Source organism: Pipistrellus hanaki, assembly GCF_964339955.1.
Source record: "Pipistrellus hanaki genome assembly, chromosome: 3".
NCBI lineage: Eukaryota > Metazoa > Chordata > Mammalia > Chiroptera > Vespertilionidae > Pipistrellus > Pipistrellus hanaki.
Window position 1 is genome coordinate 166,418,640 of NC_140505.1, and position 12,658 is coordinate 166,431,297.

A 12,658-nucleotide genomic window follows, 5' to 3' on the forward strand; every position below is an offset into this window, starting at 1 on the left:
TCCATGCACTAATCATGTGGACCTTGCTCTACAGTTCGCTTTCCTGTGCTCGGCCCGGAGCATAATTGGCACTACCCCCCTGCACCACTCCTCCCTCACTCGGCACTGGAGGCGGGAGGGGCCAGAGGAGTCATCTAATCTCAGCCAAGGCATTCCACTGGAAAGGAGAGCCCCAGTGTGTGAGTTCAAGTCCTGCTCTCCGCCTTATTATCAGTGTGACCATGGCAAATCAACCTCTGCATGCCTCAGTTTACTTGCATATAAAATGGGGGTAGAAGGTTCCATATCTCATAGAATTATGGTGAGAAACATACAGAGAGCTTATAGCAATGCTTGGCACATAGTAAGCACTCAATCAGCGTTAACAATAATGATTGTTGTGCTGAAGAAGAAACTCAGGCCCAGAGAGGTAAAGTGACTGATCCAAGGAGACACAGTTAGTTAGCAGGAGCAGCTTGGTCCCAAGTGTGTCACATCTAAGCAACTTTATTTCTATTATTCAATTCAAGTTATTCTTATATAATTATTCATTCATTCACTCATTCATTCAACCAACATCTGCAGGGCACAATGTCCTAGGCACTGTCAGAGCAGATGTGAGAAAGATTTCTAGGAACTTAGATGCCATAAAAAACATAAATAAATAAATAACAGACTGGTGGCTATTCACCTAATATTGATACAATTAGGTGGTAAAATTATAGGTGGATTTTAGTTTCTTCTGTGTCATAGTTTCCAAATCCTCTGCAATGAACCTATACAACTTTGTTTTTTAGGGGGGGGGGGGATGTTAATGGAAAGGAGAGAATATTTTCTGAAGTAGATGATGGGGAAAACACCACACACACACACACACACACACACACACACACACACACTGATTTGATGCCACAACTTCCCAAGTTCAAGAACTGAATTCTGTCCCTGTCAGGATGAGACAGGGTAGATTTTTCATTAAAACCTGATGATGTGGCAGCAGATGGCTTCAGTTTCTCCCATCTTTCCTCACCCGCCTCCCCCGTCACTTGTTTGATAATAAAAATGCCTGTTTGAGAGGAGCCACTCCCAGCAATAGGTTAGTCCCTGTGATCTCTGAGCAGCCTAACCCTCAAGGAGGGCAGGATAGTGAGGCCCAGGAACCCTCTTGGGCTATAAGAACAGAATGACACACATTCTCTCGGAGCAGCATTCTATCACTCCCCCTGGCCTTCTCCCACCCTTCCGTTTGCCTTTCACCCCCAAGGCCTTCTGCCAGTTTCAAACTCTCTTCCCACTGCCTGGCAATGGAGTGAGCCAGGGATCCGCCCTCTTGCACATGGTTTCTCACCATAATTCTAAGGGAGTGGATAACATAGTCTTCCTAATGGACCTAATAAGTCTCTCCTTCCAAGAACATTTGGAGATGTAGGGTTTGGAAATAAAACGTTAAATGCTTTGGCTCTTAAAACACACACACACACACTCACTCACACACATAGCACATAAAGCTAAGTTGTGTAAACATTTTTTTAAATAAATGCCAGTCCCGGATCTCTAGAGGCTCATAATTAACCCTTGAAATGGTTAAGTATGAGCTCATTTTAAAAAAGCAAAGTTGCCGGGACCGGTTTGGCTCAATGGATAGAGCATCGGCTTGGGGACTGAAGGGTCCCGGGTTCTATTCCGGTCAAGGGCATGTACCTTGGTTGCAGGCATATCCCCAGTGGGGGTTGTGCAAGAGGCAGCTGATTGATGACTCTCTCTCTCATCGATGTTTCTAACTCGCTATCTCTCTCCCTTCCTCTCTGTACAAAATCAATAAAATATATTTTAAAATAAATAAATAAATAAATAAAAATAAAAAAATAAAAAAGCAAAGTTATCAAGTCTGAGGAGGAAACTGGACCTGTTCTGGCTGCAGCTCTGGTCCATTGTGCCTCTGGACGGGAGTAAAGCAGTAAGGCTGTTTCTTTCCACAGCTGTGAGCTAAGCCATTTTAAGGCTGCGGACAGACAGCAAGAAGGGCCCAGGGTCTAAAGCTGCCTGGCACTGGAGAATGCACCTCTGTCTGGTGTCTTCTCAGTCCATTCAAACAAGTAGGGGTCATCTGCCTTCCTGCTGTGCTCCCAATCCCCTCCTTGGGAAAGTGGATTAGACACATTCATTTCCCGTATGAGTCAAGAACTGGGCAAAGTTTCATCTGACCCCAATAAAGCCATATATTCTTGGGAATGAATGTCCCTCCTTGCCCAGTGCCACAGAGCTGCTCAGACACGGCAATATTTGCCCCTCCTTCTGAAGCAATAAGAATCAGCTTCTGGCATGGTGCCATCTGGGGCAGATTTTCAAGTGTGAACTGGCGTAAATGCTTACAGTGAATGTAGGAATCAAGGGCTTTTAATGACTAGATACAAGGAAAACTCTCCTAAGGTAGGTCTGGCCCCCCAACAGCCCCTAGGAAAGAAACCTAAGCAGAGCTTGAACTTGTTTTTGCTCAAACTCAATTAGCCAAAAAGACTCTCAAACCTGCTCCCCAGAGCTGTGATATGTGCAGGGAATGCCAATGTTCATATTAGAAACCCCTGCTTGAAAAGTAGATTGATTAAAAATGATAAATAGCATTTTTTCCAAGTGTTCCTTGCCACTCCTGTTTGAAATTTGAGAACTTACCAGAAATTTCATCTTCCTCCCTGTCACATCCTTCTGCTATGCACCTCTCTCTATTCCTTCCACAGGCTGTTTCTTCCTGCTTTTATTGTTTGCTCTCTTAAAATCCTTTCAGCAAGATGTAATTTTAATGTAATTTTACAAAATGAGAAGTCTCTAAAATCCTTTTAGTCTTCCCTTTTCTTGTCTCTTAGCGAGCTCGTCCCAAAACTGCTTTTGAAAGATAAACCTGATGAAACTCCACGTTTCCAAGATTATGGGCCCTTGGACTGAAATTTCCAGCTGAGTGGACAGTCTCCATAACAAAGGGGTATGATGTATGGGGTTGTAGAAGAGACATGGCTGCGTTGGAGAAGGGGTCTGAATCTCAGCAGGTGAAATTAGCCAGCCCTGCCATCTTGGACAGTTACCAAATTAATATTAATTGCCGTAATCAACTTGTTCAGGCAGTTGGGATGTGTATGGATGGCTGGAATCACTAAAAGAACAGATCTCCCAGCCTATGTCTACATGGCTATGGCTTCATAGCCAGAGAAGAATAACAAGCAAGCAAAATAAGAAGTGAAAAGACCCTATCTCTAACGAAAGTCAACTGCAATACCAGAGGGAGATCTTAAAGGTATATTGCCTTTTACACTTTGCCCCTCATGCTACTGACCACTTGATTCCTACTGCTTACTGGACCATTTCAGGTACTGAGTATTCGTAAGCAATGGAACAGTGACTGCACCTCCCTTTGCATAGAGTGGGTTCAGTAAGTAGATGTTGCCTACATTAAAATCTAGTACATTTAAACAAAGGAGTGTCCAATTTTCAAGTAAAAGGATCTGTGTCCTCCTCTAAAAATTTCCCCTCAAACTTTGGCTGCTGACCAGAGCATGCTCTAGCTAAGCCCCCACAGCTATAAGAAAAACAATGAGCACATATTTTTAAATTTGTCCATGGAAATTGTTGTGGAAGGGGCCCGGGCAGCCCATCCCGGGTGAGGGTGCATCTGAAAATGTATTCCCCACTAGGATTGAGTGGTCAGTAGAACACACAGGGACACTATAGAAGTAACCTTTGAGACCAAGTTAGCACTTTCAGGCTCACAAATTATGTCTTGGTAACAACAAATAAAAAGTAGAGTGACTCAATAATTCAGCCTCATTGGAAATTCTTTCTGGTTAAATTTTAAGGTGATTAGTTGAATATCTTTAGGTCTAACAAGCCTAAATGACCTCTTTCAAATCTGGTTTGAGTGCACGCACACACACACACACACACACACACACACACACACCCAATAAGGTACTATTTGGTATTCCAAACACCCGGATGCCAGGTCCACCCCACTCCTTATGGGTAGTTCAGGGAGGTGTTTTAAGGCACTTAAACCTGGCAGAGTCTGCAGTCTCGGGTTTTACAGCCTGTCTTCCCTAGCTGGGCTGGGTAAAACCTGACAAGCACACAAAGCTCCTTTTCCAGACCCCACATTGATCATCCCCTCTTTGGTTAACACACTAGACTTTTAGCCAAATTACAGTAGCTATCCAGTGTAATTTATTCAGTTACATATTTCTAGTTATAATTTCACTTTAGCCCTACTTGCCTGAGACTACACCCAGTCATGTAAATTAGACTGGGGCAGGGGAGCGGGGGGGGGGGGGGAGGGGGGCGTCCATCAATCTCTGCCACCCTTTGTGACTATTTGTGGGGAGGGTCACATCCACAGAGGCTCAAACCAACCACTCTATTCTTCCCAATTTTTACTCTTAATAGAAGACTTTATTGTGATGTTCTGCGAATATTTTAATATACTGTTTGGACTAGGAATGTCTTAATATTCCATTTGTACTAAGAACTTTCATTTGAAGATCCAAGGCATCATGCCCCCCAAAATGCCCTTCCTTCTGGATTGTGTGCTGAGCAGCACTTGCCTATATTGAGGGGAAAGCAACTATTAACCAAGCAGATGTGGGGCATTCACTCCCACCATCCTGCAGGCCTCTGAAACTGCACACAGGATCCATGACCCCAAAAGGATGTCCTTTTACTGTTTGCTTTCAGGTTGTAAAAAATAATCACTATTTTTTAAAATGCTTTTTATTGATTTTTAGAGAGAGAGAAGGGGATGAGGAGGGGGGTGGACATCAATGTGAGAGCAAAACATCAATCTGCTGCCTCCTGCATGACCCCTATGGAGGGATCTAGGCCACAACCTCAGCATGTGCCCTGATTAGAAATCAAACTGGCACCCTTTAGGTGCATGGGACAACACACAACCAATGAGCTACACTGGCCAGGGCAAATGAATCATTCTTTTGAACAAAATTTCAATAATGAATTAAAATGTAAATAATAAAATTAAAATCATCCTAAACTTCACTTCTAAGATAATAATTGCAAATATTTTTTCATTTGTAGGTATACATGTATAAAATATGATCCAAGATTATATATATCAAGCATGTCAAACTAATGGTCCACCATGAATATTTTTTGCGGCCCAGCCAATATAACGGTATGTAAGAAACGTTTTAATAAAAATTTCATAACTTAACTTTTACAATATCCTGTTATACATTTATTGATAATGAACTAATGACTGATCACTATAATCGTGTTGCATCCATTTCCCTTATATGCCTTACTTGTGGCACACCATTTCTCTCCACTAATACTAGCAGCGGATATTTTAGCAGCTGATGGCCACATCATTAGTCTTGTACTGTCTTGTTTGGTGTGCACAACAGCAAACATTTCACTTTTAAAAACAAGAAAAATAGATTTATTTGCATTATGCTTATTAATTTGTGCAGTTATTCAGTGTCTGGTAAGTTAATGTTCAAGAAAAAATATTAATTTTTATTAAAATGTTCTATTATTTTATGTTAACAGTTACTCATTTATTTCAGCCCTTTGTACTCAGCATGTCTGTCTAAATAAGCCTATGTTTCTATGAAAATTGAAGCTTTTGGTGTTTTTTTGCAGCCCACCTAAACTTAAACCTTGTTTCTGGCTCTTGTTAGCCTTTGAGTTTGACATGCTTGATGTACATGCTGCATTAACATCTGCTATTATCACATAGCAGGTCACAGTGTCCCCTCTAACTCAGCCCCACAGCTTCCCATGCTAATAAAACTAGATCTACACAGTTCTTTGTAATGGCTGCAAGTATTGTGTTACAAGCATCTACCATAAAGTATTTTTTAAATTCTCTATTAATGGACAATAGATATTTATGTTGCTTTGATTTTTGTCACCATAAACAATACTATCTTGGAAATCCTTGTACATAACATATCTATACATGTAATGACAAATTTGCTCTCTTAGTGAATATTTTATGCCTCATTCACTGGATTGGCATGTGGTATAGATTACATCACTCAATTGTGTGCAATCTTAGAAAAATTTCATAAGTACTCTAGATCCTAGTCTATGCCATCTATGAGATTTTTTTTTTTTTACTAGTGGCTTATAAACAACAAAAATTTATTTCTTACAGTCTGGAGGCTGGGAAGTTCAAAATCAAGGCTCTGGCAGATTTGGTATCTAATAAGGACTTCCTGGTTCCTAAATGGAACCGGAACCCAAGCCAGATGCCTGCTGCCACAAAAACTAAACTCATAAAACAGATGCTGGTGAAAAAGGGAATGTGGTTTACTCAAGTACCAGTCACCTGAGGAGATGGGGGACTCTTGTTGCAAATCCCATTCCAGAATTTCAAGGCAGACAGAGGTTTGTATAAGGAGGGAGAGGAAAAGCAGAACAAAGAAATCAAGGGAAGGGGGTTGAAAAATTCTCTGCATGCAGACTAGCACAGTCCATTCTGATACAGATCTCAAAACTGGTCAAGTGATGATCTGGTGTGCGTCATCCTGGTCTTCACCATCCTGGTTCTACATCATCTGGTTTTACATTTGAAGGTCAGCAAATCTTCCAGCGCTGGGATGATTGAAGGTTAGAATCTGCATCTGCTGAAGTTAGTTCCAAGATTAACAACAGGAATTGATTCTCTCATGGTTCTGGAAGATGGGAGAAGAGAATCTGCATCACTGGGCTAAATTCAGAAGCTGCCCTTTGCAGTTCGTGGTGGCTGCAGGCATTCCTTGGCTTATGGCTGTTGTCACTACAACCTCTGCCTCTGTCATCACATTGCCTTCTCCTCTTTTCTCTAGTCCTCATGATCTTGAGGGTTCCTTTTAGTATTAAAATGTATGATAGTCACTTTCCCACTTCTAATAACTCATGCAAAGCATTTATAACTGAAGGTAACCAACTCTAACGCTTCCTTCTTTTTTTAACCTCATCAGCATTGATCAATGATCAACAGATTATACTACTGTCCTTCTGATCTTCCATCTGAGAACATGAATCCAAATGGGACTGCTGAACCCTAACTGTATAGGGCTGGGTAGGTGCCAGGAATGTGAGATTTTTAAGATTCTTTAGTTCTGACTAAATTCCATGGACTGCTTCATTAGTGTTCTCAGATTGACCACACCCATTTCCCAAAATTCCAGGCCCATGGCATCATTTTACTCTCATCGTATGCCTTAATCCCATGACTCAGGATGTGTCCCATGTCTAGCCAATTGCACAAGATGGAGCCCACACTGAACTCAGAGAGGCCACAAGACGTGTGCCAGTGATCTATCCCTGATGAGCTTATAGCTCCTTGCCTCCTGGTCCCGTGCAGTACCCTCATCAAACTGGGTGCAGTGAAATAGACAAGTCTGGGCTGGTGGGGCTCTTGCCAAGGAATTTCCAGCCTTAGTTCAGAAGCGATAAAATGCAAAGTCTGTGCTAGATGGTGGCAAGATGACAGCTGCACAGATTCCTTAGCCCCATGCTGGCTGGCTGATGGGCGGGGCAGGGAGGGGTTGACTCACTGGGCACTGGCAATCAGACTGTCTTCAGCCTGCTGAAGGAGTGCCCATGGATTCAGGTCCAGGATAGTACTGACTCCAAGAGAGAGGCCTGCTACAAATAATAACAGCAACAGTTAAAAATTTGCATTTGCATAGTATCTTAGGGACATGCATTTCTTGTATTTTAACCTCTTTTTAAGAAAACATAATGGAAGAGTAAAATTGAAACTCAGAAAGGCCTAATTGCTTGACCAAGGCCACAGAACTATTAAGGAAAAGCATTTAGCTTTCTTAGGTGTGTGGACTTCTTTTTCTTTCTTTTTTTTAACTCTTTCTTTCCTGAAACTTTTCTCTTTCCTCTACATTTCTTACCTTTTTGTGGCTCATGGAAGCTATGAAGTGTCTGCTGTAGATCCAGGGTGGTCCAAAAAGGTAGAGGATTCCCAGTTTGTGAGATAGTTTTGAACTACTCCATTTGGTTTTCTATATACTCAAGGAGCAGCTTGTAATTACAAGATATCCTGCACTCCTGTTCTCTGAATAGTCAAACATCTGGGTTCTTTGCATGCCTGTCAATCTGATGAGAAACAACCCTCCCTAGGAAAATTTGGTTGAATATCCTACTCTAGCTATCAAATTCAATTTCATGAACCAGCTCAAGCTTCCATCCCAGGCTCCCTTTGGACATACTGGAAACCTTCCCCCAGAGAGAACTCTTAGTTAAAGACAAAGAATTAAAGATTATAAGAGCTTTATGACAGAAGGTGCACATCTGATGAATGGTCAATGGATAGGATTTAAGAATTTATCTTCTCAAAAGAGAAAAATTGGTTTCAGAGTATGTAGAGGGGCTGCCATCTATGGGATTTGAAACAGTGATAATTAGAACTTGGGCAAAGCACTTAATGTCCTGTTTAGGACAGGGGATCTCTGCTTGCCAGGTTAAGGAGCTGCCATGCTGTGGGAAAGCCACACTGAGGGAATGGAGAGGCTCAGGCGATGAAGAGCACAGCCCCACTTAAAAAAGAGCTAGAGGGAACATTCTCCTGACTCAAGTACTTAAGCTACAGCAAAGTAAGGCTACCTAAGGGTAGGAGTCCTTCTTTATTCTCAAGTGCATCCTAAGCAGCTATAATAGTTCCTAGGATTTGGTAGGCATCCAGTAAACATTTGTGAGTGAATGAAACAGAACTTTCTAAAGAATTTCAATAAAGAATGTGGGGTATTCTCCGGAAGTAGGTAGAGTGGTTAACAGGGATTAACCCACCAAATAATAATAATACCAGAAAGAAAGCAGATCATTCACCACAACAGTGATGAGTAAACTGAAAAAGCAAGCACAGGCTCACTTTACAAATATTGCAACACACAAGGCAGACAGCTAGTGGGGAGGGACCTGAGGAAGCCATGGGCAAAGGCGGTAACACATCTGCTATACTCTCAGTGATATACCCACTTCTCCTGGCCATCTTAACAGAGGACAAATGGAAAAACATGACTGCAAGAAAGGAATGTGTCATAAAAGTGAGCAAGCCATCTGGGCTTTTAACTGTCACAGAACTAAAAGCATCACAGGGGATATCAGATCACAGAAATTGCAGGGTTGAAGATAAGGCTCAGCTCAAGTATTTCAAAATCAGATTCCTGATCTTCTCTCTCCCATGTGCACTTCTGTATTTTTCCTTAGCAGATCCTTCCCTGGAACCCCACTTCCTAAGACTGGAGGAGGTGCTCCTTTGTGCCCCCAAATCTCTCTGTGCTTACCCACCAACAGACCTCCTCGCAAAATTCTGGGCTCGTTCACAGCAAAGTGCTATGTCAGTCCTTGATGTATTTCTGCTCCTAACACAATACCTAACCTACAGTAGATACTCAATAAACACTTGTCCAAAACTTAAATGATTTAACAGCTCCATTATCCACCCAGCCCATTTAGACTCCTCCCTCTGCCACACTCCATGTCCAAAGCCACCAAATTTGATTTAATCCATTTAAAATTTATTTCAGGCCTACCCCCTCTTCTTCATGCCTACTGCTATGGCCTTTGCTTAGGGATTCTTTTGTCTAGTAAACTATTATAGTGGCCTCCTAACATTGGTCTCCTTGCCTCTAAGCACTCTCTATCCCAAGATGTACCCTTTACTAGAGGTTTTGAACTAGCAGGTATACACATAATCTGTTTGGCCCTGAAAAGGTTCTAAAAGTAATCTAAGTTAGTTTTCTACATTTTAAGATTAAGAAATTTCAAATAAAATTTTGGTTCTCCAAATATTATTTTTTTAAAATCAGAGAAACTGGCAACAAAGAGACTTCATTCCCACGGGGCAACACTAAACCAGAAGAGCTGAGGGGGGGAGGGGGGAGAGCCGGAGGGGGGGGGGGGCTGCTACCTTCAGCCTGGGCATTGCTTCCTTCCCACATGGCCTGGTCTCTTGGCTTTAAGGACCTGGTTCCCTGTAGCCATTGGGGCTTATGGGTCCTGCTGTTTCCTGCCACCAGAGTTATCTGTGTAAAACACAGATCTTACCAACAAGGATCACATAACTGCAATCTAACTTTGCTGGAAAATAAAATCATGCTATGCAAGGCCCATTATCCACTGGCCCCATCCACCTTTCAAGCCTATGCCCTCCTTTTACCCACCCTTCACCTTAAACATGGTGGGTATTTTCTCATTTCTGAGGCTTTGCTTAAGCTCTAGTCTCCACTTTGAGTGCAAGGTGTTGTGATGTAGGGGTAGAAGATTGTGCTGAAATCAGACTGCTTAGGTGCAAACCCTCTTTAAGCTTTCATTTCCTCCTTTGTAAAATGCGGATAATACCAGTTGACTCCTCATGGGGTTATTGGGAGTGGCAAACAAATTATAGTTGTAAGGCTCCTAACATGGGGCCTCGCACATAGCAAGGGCTTAAGGAGTGATACCTGAGTCGTTGTTGTTGCCGTTGTCCTGCCCTTCTCTCCCTGAAGAAATGCTGTTCTACCTCCATAGCCAGTTCAAATGTCATCTTTTCAGTGAGGCCTCCTCCAGCCCTCCACCCCACCCTAAGTAGAATGAGTAATCCCTCCCCAGGATCCAGAGGGTTCCGCACCTTCCTCTAGGATGGCACTGACCACACTATCTCACCCCTACCTGACCCTTGTTCATTCCTCTGTGCACCACTCACTTCCTAAGGGCCAAGTTGTACATCTTTGGACACCCAGGGCCTGGACACTGTAGATACTCAGTGTTGTTTGAATCAGTTGGGTTGGAGGTGAAGACAGAAACAACCAGAGGGTCAAATAATTGTTTCCCAGAGTCCTATACACCAAAGATTGTCATGGGATGCCATTTGCCACATAGTCAATAAAAGACAACAGAAAGGAAAAAGGAAAAATTCAGAGCATTAGAGCAAGCCATGACACTTAATTATCTGACTTTTGTTTCTCTGAGCCTCAGTTTTCCCATCTCTAAGATGGAAATAATAATGCTTTCCCCCACCTCACTGGAATACATGAGATCTAATGAGGGTAACATAGGTGAAAACATTTTCTGAACTATAAAACCTTCGTTCCAGTGCAAGGCCCAGCCTACAACCCTTATTTAATATGAGAATTGGAAGGTACAAAAATGAATTTCCTATAGGATCTGGATTTCTAAAATAGTTATAAAGTGTGCGTGGAAAGGCAAGAAATTAGCCCCCAAAACAAATACCAAAAAACCAGGATGAGACTTCACTGAGATGATGAGTTTGGTTTGAATTCCAGCTTTTTCGCTTTGAAGGACTCTGGACAAATTCTTAACCTTTCCAAGCCTCACTTCTTTATCTCTAAATTGAAGAGAATAAAAGCCATCTCAGAAAGGACAGAGCATATGTAGGAACCTTGAATATTATACTATTTGCTATCAAGGCTCTCAATAATGTCTGCAAACTTGCTGAGTGATAATCAATGAGCACTGGATATAAGCAAACTAGAAATACCAATTTGAATTTAAGAATGACATTAATAACTTAAAATGAAGGCATAATATGTATTTTCTTGATTTGGGATGGAGGGGACTTGAGTGCTCAAAGCCTTCTACCCAAATCAACACCCTCCATAGCCCTGTTCCTGATCACTGACCTGGATCTCTGTGGTCACTTCCTATCTTGTCTCCCCACTCCAGGCACCCTCTCCTGATTCTTCTCACTCTTCTCAGAATGGCTTTCCAAAATCACCATGGCGCTCCTCTCTGGAAGGCAGTCCGATGGCAGCCCATCATTGCTGGAACAAGGACCCACTACCTGGTCAGCATATGAGGCCTTTCACAGTCAGATCCTCCAATCTCCCCAGTCCCGTCCCTCACCAACATGTCTCCCTATTTCTCATGCCTCATATCCCAGCCACATGGTTCTAGCACATTCCTGAGTCTTCAATATCCTGCTTTGATGAAATCCCCTTTCCCTCCCACCTGGTCTCCAAGACTCAGCATGGGCATAAACTTCTCCAGGAAGACATCCCTGCTTGAGCATGAATTTGGTTCCCCTCTGAGGAGCTCCCACAGCCTCTGAGCACACCTGTCTTGACCCTCATCACAAGGAAACACAATATTCATTTACTTGTTTGTCTCCCTCTTTCCATCAGATGGCGAGATCCTGGAAGGCAAGGGTGGTCTTGTGTGTTTGAGTCCTCACAAATTACCAACCATGCCTAAGCACATTGGGTGTTCTATTATTTTTATTGAACAAAATATGTTTATAAGTTAATAAATGATTATAAAAATGTACTATAAATAAGTTAATCTCCCTGCCCCCTCCCCCAAAAAAATCACTTGTCTCCTGTCTTTAGGGACACATAAACATATACAGAGACTGTGTAGCACTATGTTCTGAATTTTAACCCTACAACTTACTGTGAGGCCTGAGCATATAATGTAACCTCTCTGAGGCTGTTTCCTTCTCTGCAAAATAAATATAACAAGGGTACATGCTTCATAAAGATTTTATGAGAATAAGACAAGATGATTCAGATAAAATGCAGTGCCTAGAGTATGATAAGTGTTCAATAAATGTTTAAAACAAATTAAGGGTTAAGAAGTCTTAGCAACTGCATTGTTGATAATGAATCAGCAAGCAGCTGAAAGCCTGTCTGCTAGACCCATGGGCCACAAAAGAGAGGTCCGAGTCACCATCATGATA